Raw genomic sequence first — 12271 nt, forward strand, 5'->3', positions numbered from 1 at the left:
AAACACTTCATTATTATCGCGTTGTCGCCGTAAAGGGTAAACTGAGAAATCGCTGGTCGCGCCGCAGGTGTGTGTCAAGCTACCCCTCGGTGCACCACACCTCACGGAATTTCGCTAGCCGCTAAGCACGTTGCTCACAAATTTCCTGGGCACACTTGTGATGGCGGGCATCAGCATGTCGGTACTTCTCACCCGCAATGTAGTCCTCGCGGTATGAGGACGTGTCTGTACATCTAGACCTGGAACTTCATCGCCACTAATATGGTCGCTGAAGGATGAAAATCCGCGTATCTGTCACCGTGCCTCCTAGAGCTCTGTGCACTCACCACACCATCAATTTTCTTGGCGCGTAATGGAGACTACAACGCAAACTCCGCAACGCACAGCCAAGCTGTTTCTCTTGCAACTCAGAAACGCGCAAGCACGCGCCCTAGTGCCACGGGCAGATGTCGACTTTACCTGCGGCCAATTTTTTATACTGCTGTCTTTTATTTACTTTCCTGTCTTATGTTTATTTTCCTACCCAGCTTTATCGCTCAAAATTCCGACCCCTCAAAAGCCTAGCAAAACCACTTCAGGGAAGTGATGTTTGGCATAAAGCAAGAAGTCAACGTGAAGATTAAAACAGAAAAGAAAATTCCGAGGATTCTGAATATTTTTTGTGTAATTCGATGTCAAATCTTACTCCCCATGCATTTCTATGGAATAGTTTCCATGGCTTAGGAAATTAGTGGCGCAACGTGCAGACTTGAAACTGTGCAGAAACCAAAAGTTGCCTGCCACATTAGCTGCGCAAAAAAAAGTTTCCATTTCGCCACAAAGCTATAGAGTAACCACTGTTTAAAGGACTGCCATGAACGGGAAAGCTGCACATTCGAAAAAATCAAGCATACCTGTATTTTTGAAGCTTACATGTATCAAGCATTCCTGTATACCCCGAGTCTCGTAAACATGCAAGCCAATCAGTGAGGGCTCTTCCACCTTCGGCCATCCCAGTTTTATAGTCTCTAGAGCCGTTTGCGTAATCGTGCCCTGCTGGCGGCTGCAGCACTGGCGCCACCAAGATGGCGGGTAGAGCCGACTGTAGCGCCTGTTTGCAGCCGTCATGGCCCAGCACCAATCTTTTCACTGTGCTTCGTTTAGCAAGTGCGTGCACACAAATGTATTTCCTGACCAGACCAGGATCATGAAGTTCGCGCTGGTGAGCTTCCTTTTCATTGGAAACACACGCCAACCTCCAAGGCCGACGATACGCCACCCCGACGAGAGATACGGCAGCGTCCGCCTCGCCTGGCCTGCCTCCCGACAACAAGGCATTCTTCTTCTACCATGACGATGTTGAAAGCTAACTGGGCCGGATAAATAACCCTCTCGTCAAAGCGGTGCAAGGAATTTTGTTCCGAATTGACGAGCTCAGCGAGATACCGCAGGGGAACGCTCGTTTAAGCAGGGAAACGACCAAGTCGTCGGAAGTACAGGCGGCCGTAATAGCCTGCCTTCGAAGTGAAGTGTGCGCTTCGCGCGAGCAGCTACGGCAGGGCGGTACACCGTGGAAGCCCTCCGCTGTGCGTGAAGCTCCTGCTAAAAATAGCTCTCACGACGCAGGCATGGCCTCTTCACCCCCGATCATATCTCCTCCCCCGGTGTTGCGTGAACGGCGCTCCGGCGTGGACGGCTCTCCCTATCGCCAGCTTGAACAAAAGGCGACCCCGCACTCGGCTCCTCGAAGATTCCCTAGGGCTGCTCTTACGAGCTCCTGACTGGTCCCCGTAAAGCCCTCAAGAAAGCCCAATTGTGTCTTGTCTTCACCCAGGTACCTCAGTGTCTACCGGGACGAAACTCGTTCCGGCCGTATGCAAAGATGGGAGTGTTGCTTGCAAGCGGTTAACGACCAAATGTCCGGACTACGCCTCATTTTACGTTGCTGTCAGCCATGCATGTTTTTACCTTGTAAGCAAATCGACAGTATGGACTAGCAGGCGCTTATTCCGCCATTTTGGCGGAGTTGTGAGCGAAGAACGAGCGCTGAAGCCAACCGACATAAATAAATATTCTATGAGTATTTCTTTCATCTACCAGAACACACGAGGCTAACGTAGAAAAGCGCTGCAGGTCTTTGATAAAGTTGTTATTTTAGAGCGTGACGTGTACTGTATGTTTTCAGACCAAATTTCTTCCGCAGATTATTTCCCCGACGAGTACGCTGTCTTCCACCATTACAGGGATTACGAGCACACCGGCCAAAAGTAAGGTGGGGGAGCTTTAATCGCTCTGCGAAAGTCCATGGCTGCGTTTCGGCGCTATAACCTGGAATTGTGGAATGAATGCATTTGGGTCGAAGCGAAGGCTAAACCTGCAAAAAACATACGCATTGGCGTGTATTATCATCAACTCTATACATCCCTGCATTCGTTTCTCTTTTTCCACACATTCCAGAAACTACCTTGACAAGTACAACATTCTCTTATTCGGCGATATAAACGTACCAGGCCAGTGGTGGAACCAAGGGGAAAATGTTAGCAATCCTTCTAAACCAGCGCAATTGTTTTTCTTCTCATTCGCCGTATTGGCATAGTCGGCCATACCTCCTAATGCCGCAGGGAACGTTCTAGACATTAATAATGATAGCATCCTGACAGACTTGGTACTCAAGAACTAAATAAAATAGTTGCGCAAAAAGGATAGGCACGGTCGAAGTGAAGGCGCACACCCACGGCGCAATGCGTCCGTCGTCACTTCGTCCATGACTCAACATTTTTCCCTACAATTTTTTAGTCCTAGTCCAAAACTTGACTGTTTCGATCTTAAACAGGCTCGAGAAGCCCTTGTCCCGGCGATCGACCTATGGCATGGACATTTCACCGTCACGATATTATTACCGGTTGCTCGCGAGTGGCCCATGGAGACCCCTTTCTTTGATTTTCCCCATGACGATTACAACGTGCTATACAGAACGCTAAACGAAACGAACTGGGAGCCAGTCTACACTTCGCTTTATAACGACGCAGCAGTACAGCAGCTCACAAAAACTGGCCAAAAAGCAATGAATGAACACATAACAAAAAGTCTAAGCGCTTTGCCAAATTTTTCTTCTAGTTTTGTAAAAAACTCCGCAGCGCGTTGTGCAGAAAGCGTCGACTCCACAAGCAAATGAAAGCTACTAACGCTCCGTCCGCCAGCATGAGCTTCAACGAACAGAGTTCACTTGTGAGAGCACTCCTTGCTCGCTACAAAAAAAAAAAAACATTTCTCAGACTTTACGGAATCTTTGCCTACCTGTTTCCCGGGTAACTTCTGGCAGAACGCATAAATGCGTACAAGAAAGGCCCCTGAGCGGATTACTCTGCAGGATGGTGACACCATCACCTCCGACCCAGCCAGAATATGTGAAATATTCGCAAAACACTTCTCCTCTGTGTATTTCTCGCCACGCGACAACGGCTGCCAACTTGGATTCGCGCCGCTAGATGATGTCATGCAGACGCCCAAAATAACTACTGAGAATATCACGGCTGCTATCTGAATCAAAAAATTCTTCCGGTCCCGATAATATCCCATGCTTTGTTGTAAAAGGTTCCTCGGACTCTCTCTTTCCTTTGCTCTGCCACGTCGTTTGTCTTTTGCTTGAATAGCGGCGCTTCCCGACATATTGTTAACCTGGCGTTGATTTTTCTCTTCGTAAGTCCGGAAATGCATCGATGACTGGAAACTAACGACTAATTTCTCGTCTATCTTTCTTCTCAGAAGTTTGGAAAAGTAGTACGCCTTCATCTCTAGACCAAAATCCGCCCCTTTATTCACAGTAATCAGCACTGGTTTGTGCCTGCTCGGTCTGTCAAGCCGAACCTTGCGTGCTTTCAACGTGACGCCAGCAAATTCGAACTTTCACGTCTTCAAATGGACGCCATCTACTTCGACTGCAGTAATGCCTTCGACCGCGAAAACCATGATCTGCTCCTTCACAAGCTGTCCGAGTATGGTCCGTATCCCGATTTGTGCGAGTGGTTCTCTACACACTTCAAACATAGAACAGACGTCGTTCAGTACGCCGGCGCGAAGGTTCGCCGCTTCGCTGTGCCATCCGGGGTTCCCCAGGGCTCTATCTTCGGCCCTTTACTGTTTACAGTATTTGTGAACGATGTACGGTTCATTGGAAAACATTAATCTCTCTCGCAGCTTGCACACGACATGAAACTTTACCATGCAGTAGCATCATAGGCAGATTGCGCCCAGATTCGGAGCGACGTACGGGCGATTTTTCTCTGCTGCAAAACTATTTAGACCTTAATCCTCTCAAGACCGTTGCTATTACACACACTCAAAAGAAATATCCTCTAACGTTTTCGTTAGCGGATAAAAAGGACTCTCAGAAGATAATAAGAGCAAGCAGAATCCGCGATTTGGGTGTTTTGATGGATACTTAACTTAGGTTCACACATCATGTAACCACGTAGCACGCACATCTCTTCAGACTCAGGTTGCAATTTCTCGTGCAACAAAAGACTACTCAACTGGATCGTGTTTTCTAGCCCTGTATAAAGCCCCTGTTATCATAAAGGTGGAGTTTGTATGGGCCGCATGGAATCGTACGAGAGCGTCGTCAACTTTTCTCTCAGAGAGGGTGGAAAAAAGGTTCACTCGCATCTTCTCTCACCGCTACAGCCCGCGCGTAAAATACCATTTCAATGACGCCCTCAAGCTGCTTAACCTGGAACAATTACAATGTAGACGCACGAACCAGAATTTATGTTTTCTGTTCTAGTGTGCCTACTGTAAATTCGACAGCGTCAAACTAGTGAGCTCTGTTCGGTTAAGAGCCGAATGCGAGCACTCTGCCCCAACATGTGCTTCGATATAACGACCACAGACATGCTGTCTCCTGTGTGCCGTGTGTAAGACGTGTACAATCATGATTCTCATGTATCCTTAGACATCGTTTCAGCCAATATTGTCTTTCCAACCTGCTCTTAAAAATGAAAGTATCTGAAGCTCTTCGTGCTCCTTCAGTATGGTATACAAGGAATTCCGAGTTCCTGTTTTGTTTGAGTGTGTGTGCGCGTGTTCGTACGAGTGTATGTTTTCTCCGTACATTTTAATGTACTTTACATTTATTTGGCGATATTTGTTCTCTCCAAGGGGGTGGCGCTGCGATCGCCAAAGTGCACGGCCACGATCACGTCGGATCCGTATTTTATGACTAATTTCGCAGAGCTAATTCGCTGGAATCGAAGTTCTGTTTGTATTAATGTGTCCGTGAGCTCAAGAAGCACCGGCCGCTATCATCGAACCCCAGAAGTACACCTTTTTCACCGACTGTCTGGACTTTTTCACCACCGCCGTGCAAGGGGCCACTAAGCCTAGGCGTGCTCTGTGAGCGCCAGGCCTCGTCGCCGTCGCACCGGTGCGGTTCGCCGCTTCGGTGATCGTTGCTTCGCTACGAGATGGAGGCGTCCTCTGGAACAACGGTCTTCGACACCCAAATGTGCGTTCAAGTACAGGGCGAAGACATTACACCCGAAGAGTTCCACAATGACGCCGGATGGACGCTCGCGGGAGAGCGTATGTCGAGACTCCGCCAGCGCGACCTCGTTGACAAGCTCGCTGGCGCCGGAAATCAAGTAAGCAAGACATCGAACTTCAACAAGAGTGTTAGGGCCTCGGCCATCAACGCAGCACGCATGCCAGCTATGCCGCTGGAGGAGAACAAGATAGTCATCAGGCCTAGAGGAGGACTCGATATAATCAAAATCGGTACTAAGACTGTCGACGCGACCATTCTTTCCGCAGCCGAAATCACGAGCGAGGAAAGCGGAACAGATACCATTTGCCCGATCGCACAGCAAAATATAATGGTCATCAGTACGCCCAAGGACAGCAACGCCGCCTGGTACGCCAGAATTCAAGAGATCGTTATACAAGACAAACCCTTTGAGGTCAGCGCGTACCACACGGCACCGCATGACACCGCAAAGGGCATTATCCGGGGGATCCCCGTCGCCGCAAGCACATACGAACTCGACCGTAACATTGTCAACGAGAGGAACCCACTTGCAGTCGGTGCGAAGAGAATCGGCAGCACCACTACCACCATCGTGGCCTTCAAAGGACCAAAGGTACCAAACTTCGTTCGCTACGGAGTCACGCTCTTACCGTGTCATCTGTACCGGAAAAAGATCGACGTATGTCACCAGCGCGGCCGAGTTGGACACCGCAAAGACGTGTGCCCCACGCCTTCGAGCAAAATATGCAGAGGCTGCGGACTCGTAAACACCAAAGACGACCATCCGTGTACACCTAAATGCAAGCTATGTGGCGGCGCGCACCTGACTGCAGACAGAACGTGTCAGGCTAGATATAAAATTCCCTATGTTGTGCGCAAGCGCCCGTGGGAGCGTCGAAAGGCCGAATAGCAGCTGCCGACAGAGAGCGACTTTCCACCGCTCGACTCGCCATCTGCTCGCAAATCAAGGAAACCCTCGCGAAATCGCCCACAGTCCAGGGATAACAGTCGCAAACGGAGTCAAAGCAAAAACACGCGCAGTGGATGAAGCAAAAGACCACCTTCGCGCGACCGTGTAAGCTGGGTCGATGCAGCGCGAGTAATGACGAAAAACATCTTAAGTGGCAACAACGTCAATGCCAAGAAGGATGACAAGGCTTCGCGCAAGGAGTGGGAAATCATTGAAACATTGAGGGAAAAAAATGCGGCTCTGCGTGCCACTATTCACAACCTCACCAAAGAGATCGCGGTGATCCGAAACGAACTCCGCAGCATCGAGCAGCAAAGCTCCAATCCAAGCAGCAACATTAACAAGACAGAAGAAGTCATAGTGAACCAGGAGTCGACCGACAAGGAGCCGGCATCGAAGAAACGAGCCGTGGAGCCACGTAAACACAAGGGTAGCAAGAACATTGACAGTGGCCACAACCTCGAAGTCATATTCGCCAAGCTCGAAGAACTGTTCACATCAATGACACGAGCCACCGAAACCTTCCAAACGGAGAACATAAGCAGACTTACCTACCTGGAGAGAACCCTACAACCAATTGCAAGTCACTCGACGTTCGCACCTCTAATCGCGCAACTAAACCAAGGAACACAAGCGCCCTCCTTCACGCTAGGACAATCATGGCCTCCAACGCAACAGGCGTAACAGTGTGGCAGTGGGACTGCCGCGGCCTCAACAAGAAAAAGGCAGTCCTTCAACAGCACATTGAGCACGCTGCGCGCAAGCCGAATGTGCTTCTACTGCAAGAGACTCTGACAGATGCACCGTCCCTTCCCGGCTACAGAGTGCATGCCGGCCCGCCCAACGACAGGGGCCTCTGCACCTTGGTCAGGAAGGGACTCACCTTCGTCGAACACAGGTTGAACAACATCAAGATTGAACACGCACTCACCGAACTTATACCAACCAAAAAAGGAAACAGAGCATCTTCCTACTAAACGTCTTTAGTGATCCATCGAAGAGAAATCAGTAATTCAAAGCCCTCCTCCAGAAAGCCAGCACCGCGGCGGGCCGCAACACACTGGTCGCGTGCGGAGACTTCAACGTGATGTACCCCGCCTGGGGCTACGACAAAAGCACAGTGAAAGGCCGCAACCTAGGTCAAGACTCAACAGAACTCGACTTTACCCTCACTACGGACCCGGCACACCCGACGAGAATTGGGAACTCTGTGTCCCGCGACACCACCCCCTATCTCACGTTCGTGAAGAATAACGACCCGGTTACGATCACCTGGAGGAATACGGGGGTGGACCTAGGTAGTGACCACACAATCGTGGAGGTTGTGATTCCGGTACGCAGTGGCACCACCACCAGAAAACATATATGGATCGACTGGAAAGCCTTCAGAGACATCAGAAGTCAGAACAATGAGGAAGGGAGCGAAATCAACGACATCAAAACATGGACCACCGAGATCAAGATCACCAAAGACGTACGAAATTCGACCAAGGAAATAGAAACGGACATAGAAACCAACAGAATGGATAGCCGTCTAGCTCACCTCCTCGAAGCTAAGCAGTCGATAATGAACTGCTGGAAAAAACAGCGTCTCAATCGCAAGCTAAGAAAGAAAGTCGCGGAGCTCAATCGTGCAATCGAGGAACACTGCCGCACGCTATGTGTGCAGCAGTGGAACGAGATCTGCAACGTAGCCGACGGTCAGATGCATAGCGGGAAAACATGGAACCTGCTACGACATCTGCTTGACGAAACCAAGACCAAGTCACACCAGCGAGACCGACTGGCAAAGCTCATCCACCAGGAAGTCTCGAGGCACGGAATCGACAATGTAATCAAACGCATCAGCGACAAATACTTGCCAACTACACCCACAGAACAACAAGGACCGTACGGCGGAACGCCCAACGAAAGACTCGACAGAGACATCGACGTCGAGGAGGTCCGCACGGCTCTGCAAGACCTCAACAGCAGGTCGGCGGCCGGCCCGGACCTTGTCACGAGCAAGGCGCTCAAGAACCTCGACGACAAGTCTTTCGAAAACCTGGCGGATTATTTCAACAAATGTTGGAGAGTAGGCACGCTGCCGAAGCCGTGGAAAAAAGCCAGAACCATACTGATTCCCAAGCCGGGAAGGCCACCCGACACGGACAACCTCCGGCCCATCTCGCTCACGTCTTGCGTGGGCAAGGTACTGGAGCATGTCCTGCTCAACAGGTGGCAAGACTACCTGGAACGGGAGGACCTCTACCCGGCGACAATCATCGGGTTCAGGCAGCGCTTAGGCACGCAAGATGCAATGATACAGCTGAAGCACCAAATCATCGACGGCAACACCGACGACAACAAAGCGATACTAGGTCTCGACCTGCATAGCGCCTTTGATAAGGTGAAGCACTTGGCGATCCTGTCCCAGGTCTCCAAGCTCAACATAGGAGTAAGATGCTACAATTACATCAAAGATTTCCTCACGGGCAGGACCACCGAGTTACGAGCAGGCGACCTTCAAACGCAAGAGAAGAAGGTCGGCAGCACTGGAACACCACAAGGGTCTGTCATCTCGCCGATGCTTTTCAACTTAGTAATGATCGGAGTGGCCGAGAGGCTTGCGAGCATCGAAGACGCCAGACATACCATCTACGCGGATGGCATAACCGTGTGGGTGGTAGGTGGCAGCGACGCCCACATCGAGTCCACACTACAAGCGGCGGTCGACGCAATCGAGGATCAACTCGAAGGCACCGGACTGAGGTGCTCGCCTAGCAAATCGGAACTCCTGGTATATCCTCCCGTGAGGAAAGGAAACCCAAGATCAACCCACGAGAATGCAAGGAAATCAATATAAAAACTAGATCAGGCAACGTGATCCCAAAGGTCAGCAAGATAAGAATACTAGGCCTGGTAATAGGAACGCATGGAAGAAACGGTGACACCATCGCCCGGCTCATGGCAAAAGCAGCGAACGCAACGCGACTACTCCAACGAGTAACACCCAAAAGAGGCGGCATGACGGAAGAGAGCCTAATCAGGCTCGTCCACTCGTTCGTTATAAGCCTCGTCACGTACGTAGCCGCCTACCCCAAGTGGTTGCAGTACGAGCGCGACAAGATAAACATTCTCATCCGCAGAGCATACAAGACAGCACTGAGGCTGTACGAAACCACGAGCACCACTCGTCTCCTGCAACTGGGAATACACAACACGCTCGAGGAAATAGTGGAGGCACAACGCGCCGCCCAGCTCGAGCGGCTGTCTACAACCAGGACCGGTAGACAGATACTGGAGGACCTAGGAATTGGATACCCAGACAGGACGGAAACGAAACTCCCCGTTCCCGACGAGATTCGGCGCAACATCCGGGTGGACCCAATACCCAAGAACGTGAACCCCGAGCACAACAAGGAGGACAGCGAGGGCCAAGGCCCTGATCGACCTGCACGCCAACGACAGGCATGCGCGCTACGTGGACGCGGCCGAGTACACGAACCTGAAGAACGGCTTCACAGCAGCCGTCGTTGACACGATCGGCGTCTTGCGGACGGGCGCCAGCGTGAGATGCACCAAGTCTGAACAAGCGGAGGAGGTGGCCATCGCCCTGGCCGTCTCGGACCACTACTGAGACCGTGTTGTGTGACTCAAGGCAGGCAGTAAGAAATTACGCCATGGGCATGGTAGCAAAGGAAGCGGCACGCATACTGCAGATGGTTACCAAAAATGGCAGAAAAGTTAGAATCAAGTGGTTCCCGGCGCTCGCAGGCAACGCGTCCGGCCGCAATGACAACCAGAACGAGACGGCACATGCTGAGGCTCGAGCTCTCACGGACCGCACCTCGGCAGACCGTCCGGCGTGGTTCAGCACGAAAGATCGTATGACTGAGTACAGCGAAATAACGAAGGCTTTCCGCTTGGCTCGCAGAACTCTCCCGCCCCCGTGCCCGGGGTTGAGTCGAGAACAAGCCGTTTTATCCAGACAGCTCTAGACCGGCTCCCTACCCAGCCCGTCACTTATGCATCGCATGTGCCCTGAGACGCACCCGACCGACAAGTGCAAAGTTTGTCGAGGAGAGACGGCAAGCTTCACGCACATCCTGTGGGATTGCGCCAAACACCGGAAGAAGCCAAGTCAGGAAGGATCCCACCGCGTCTGGAAGCAGCCGCAGGGAGCGAAAACCAAGAAGATCAGCACTTGGCCGTCCAGCAGGTCATCGAGGTGCTAGTACGGCAGAGGCCTAGCGAGCCGGCAACGGCGAGCGAGGACCCAGCCCACGCGGCAGGCGCCCCGAAGACGACGTAGGCCCCGTCGGAGCACGCGAGCGCTCACTGCAGGCACAAATAAAGATTTTCCAATCCAATCCAAATGTTCTCTCCAATACGATATATTTTGAATGTTTCGAAAATGAGTGTTTGCAGATGCCTGTACGTTTCGTGATCCCAGCCTTTGTTCTTGCTAATGTACCCTGCCGCAATGTTTTATCTTGCTCGCGTAGTTCGCGTGCGCGTCCGCCTGGAGGTGCGTGCGCGTCCGCGTGCGCGTGCGCGCATGCGTGTGTGCTTGTGTGAGTGCTTGTGTGTGTGTGTGTGTGCTTGTGTGTGCGTGTGTGTGTGCGTGTGTGTGCGTGTGCGTGTGTGTGTGCGTGTGCGTGTGCGTGTGCGTGTGTGTGTGCGTGTGCATGCGCGCGCGTGCGTGCGTGCTTCGTGGTTGACGGTACTTCGTAACCAGTATCCCTACCTCATGGTTTGTTTCTGGTTTGTCGCCCTGTACTTCCAGTTCCCCACCAGAGGAAGGCCTAGTGCTGTTGGTGGGCACTACCAACTACATAAATAAATAAACGAACACTGCAAATTGTACAGGTGTATGGATGATTTTGCCTCAGATACGGGGAATATTTTGTTTTTTGATAATCAATGTTGACTAGTATGACCATTGCCAGTGGACGTAGGCAATTAGAAATGGCTGTGGCTCTATAAACGCTTCGTTTAATATGTGCCTTAACTTAGGCCGGTAGGCTGAAGCAAAGGATAAGCACAGAGGTAGACTAAGAAACATTAAGACAGGCGAAAATTTCTGCATTCAAGTGGCCAAGAAAGGCAGTCGTCTTTAAATAACTATTTTTGGCGCTGTTTTCCCGCAGTGTTCCCTGCAACACAATTTAATCATCATCATTATCATCATCAGAGGCTAAGCTGCGGCCATTAGAAAAAGTGTAGCCTTGTAGCATTGAATAATTACCAGGTTTAACGCGCCCAAGCAACACCAGCGGGGAAGCGCGCCGTAGTAGACTGCTTCGGAATAATTTTGCCTACTGGGAGGATCCTTAACGTGCGCCAAAATCTCCACAACAGAGGCGTTTTTTGCGTTTTTGCATCCATCAAAAAAGTAACCTCTCGTCTGGGAATCGGACCCGCTGCGTTATCATCCAGTTATCTCCGTCACGGGTTCTTGCTACAGTTATGTTTTCTTGCGATTTCCAATGAGCGATACTTTTATTTTAGGTTTCTCTACATCACTACCTGTAAATAAAGGGTCAGCGAAAACTGTACTAATAGTATGCACAATTTTTGTACTGTTTGCCCCGTTTTTATTGTTTCCGTTACGTAAACGCACAAACCAAAAGTTTGCAAGCCCCAGCGCTACATTTTCACAAATCGTGGTGCTGGGCAACGGCTGGTTCTTCTCACATAACCCGTAGAATAACGATGCAGTGCGGTGCTAGAAACTGAGATCTCAAGGAAATACTATTTATCACACTTCTGTTTTTCTTCCAGCAGAGGGAAGAAATCCATCGTTTGCGAATCCTTCG

At 50.8% G+C, this 12271-nt stretch overlaps 2 pseudogenes; both read left to right on the forward strand.

Annotated features, from left to right (window-relative positions):
- Positions 1 to 5441: 5441 nt before the first annotated feature.
- Positions 5442 to 7122, forward strand: LOC144175696 (uncharacterized; annotated as a pseudogene).
- A 7-nt stretch (positions 7123 to 7129) lies between these two features.
- LOC144175697 (uncharacterized) lies at positions 7130 to 10764 on the forward strand (annotated as a pseudogene).
- Positions 10765 to 12271: the final 1507 nt, after the last annotated feature.

This window comes from Haemaphysalis longicornis, unplaced genomic scaffold (assembly GCF_048455015.1).
Source record: "Haemaphysalis longicornis isolate Haplotype H1 unplaced genomic scaffold, Haemaphysalis longicornis Haplotype H1 scaffold_3, whole genome shotgun sequence".
In the NCBI taxonomy this organism is placed as follows: Eukaryota; Metazoa; Arthropoda; class Arachnida; order Ixodida; family Ixodidae; genus Haemaphysalis; species Haemaphysalis longicornis.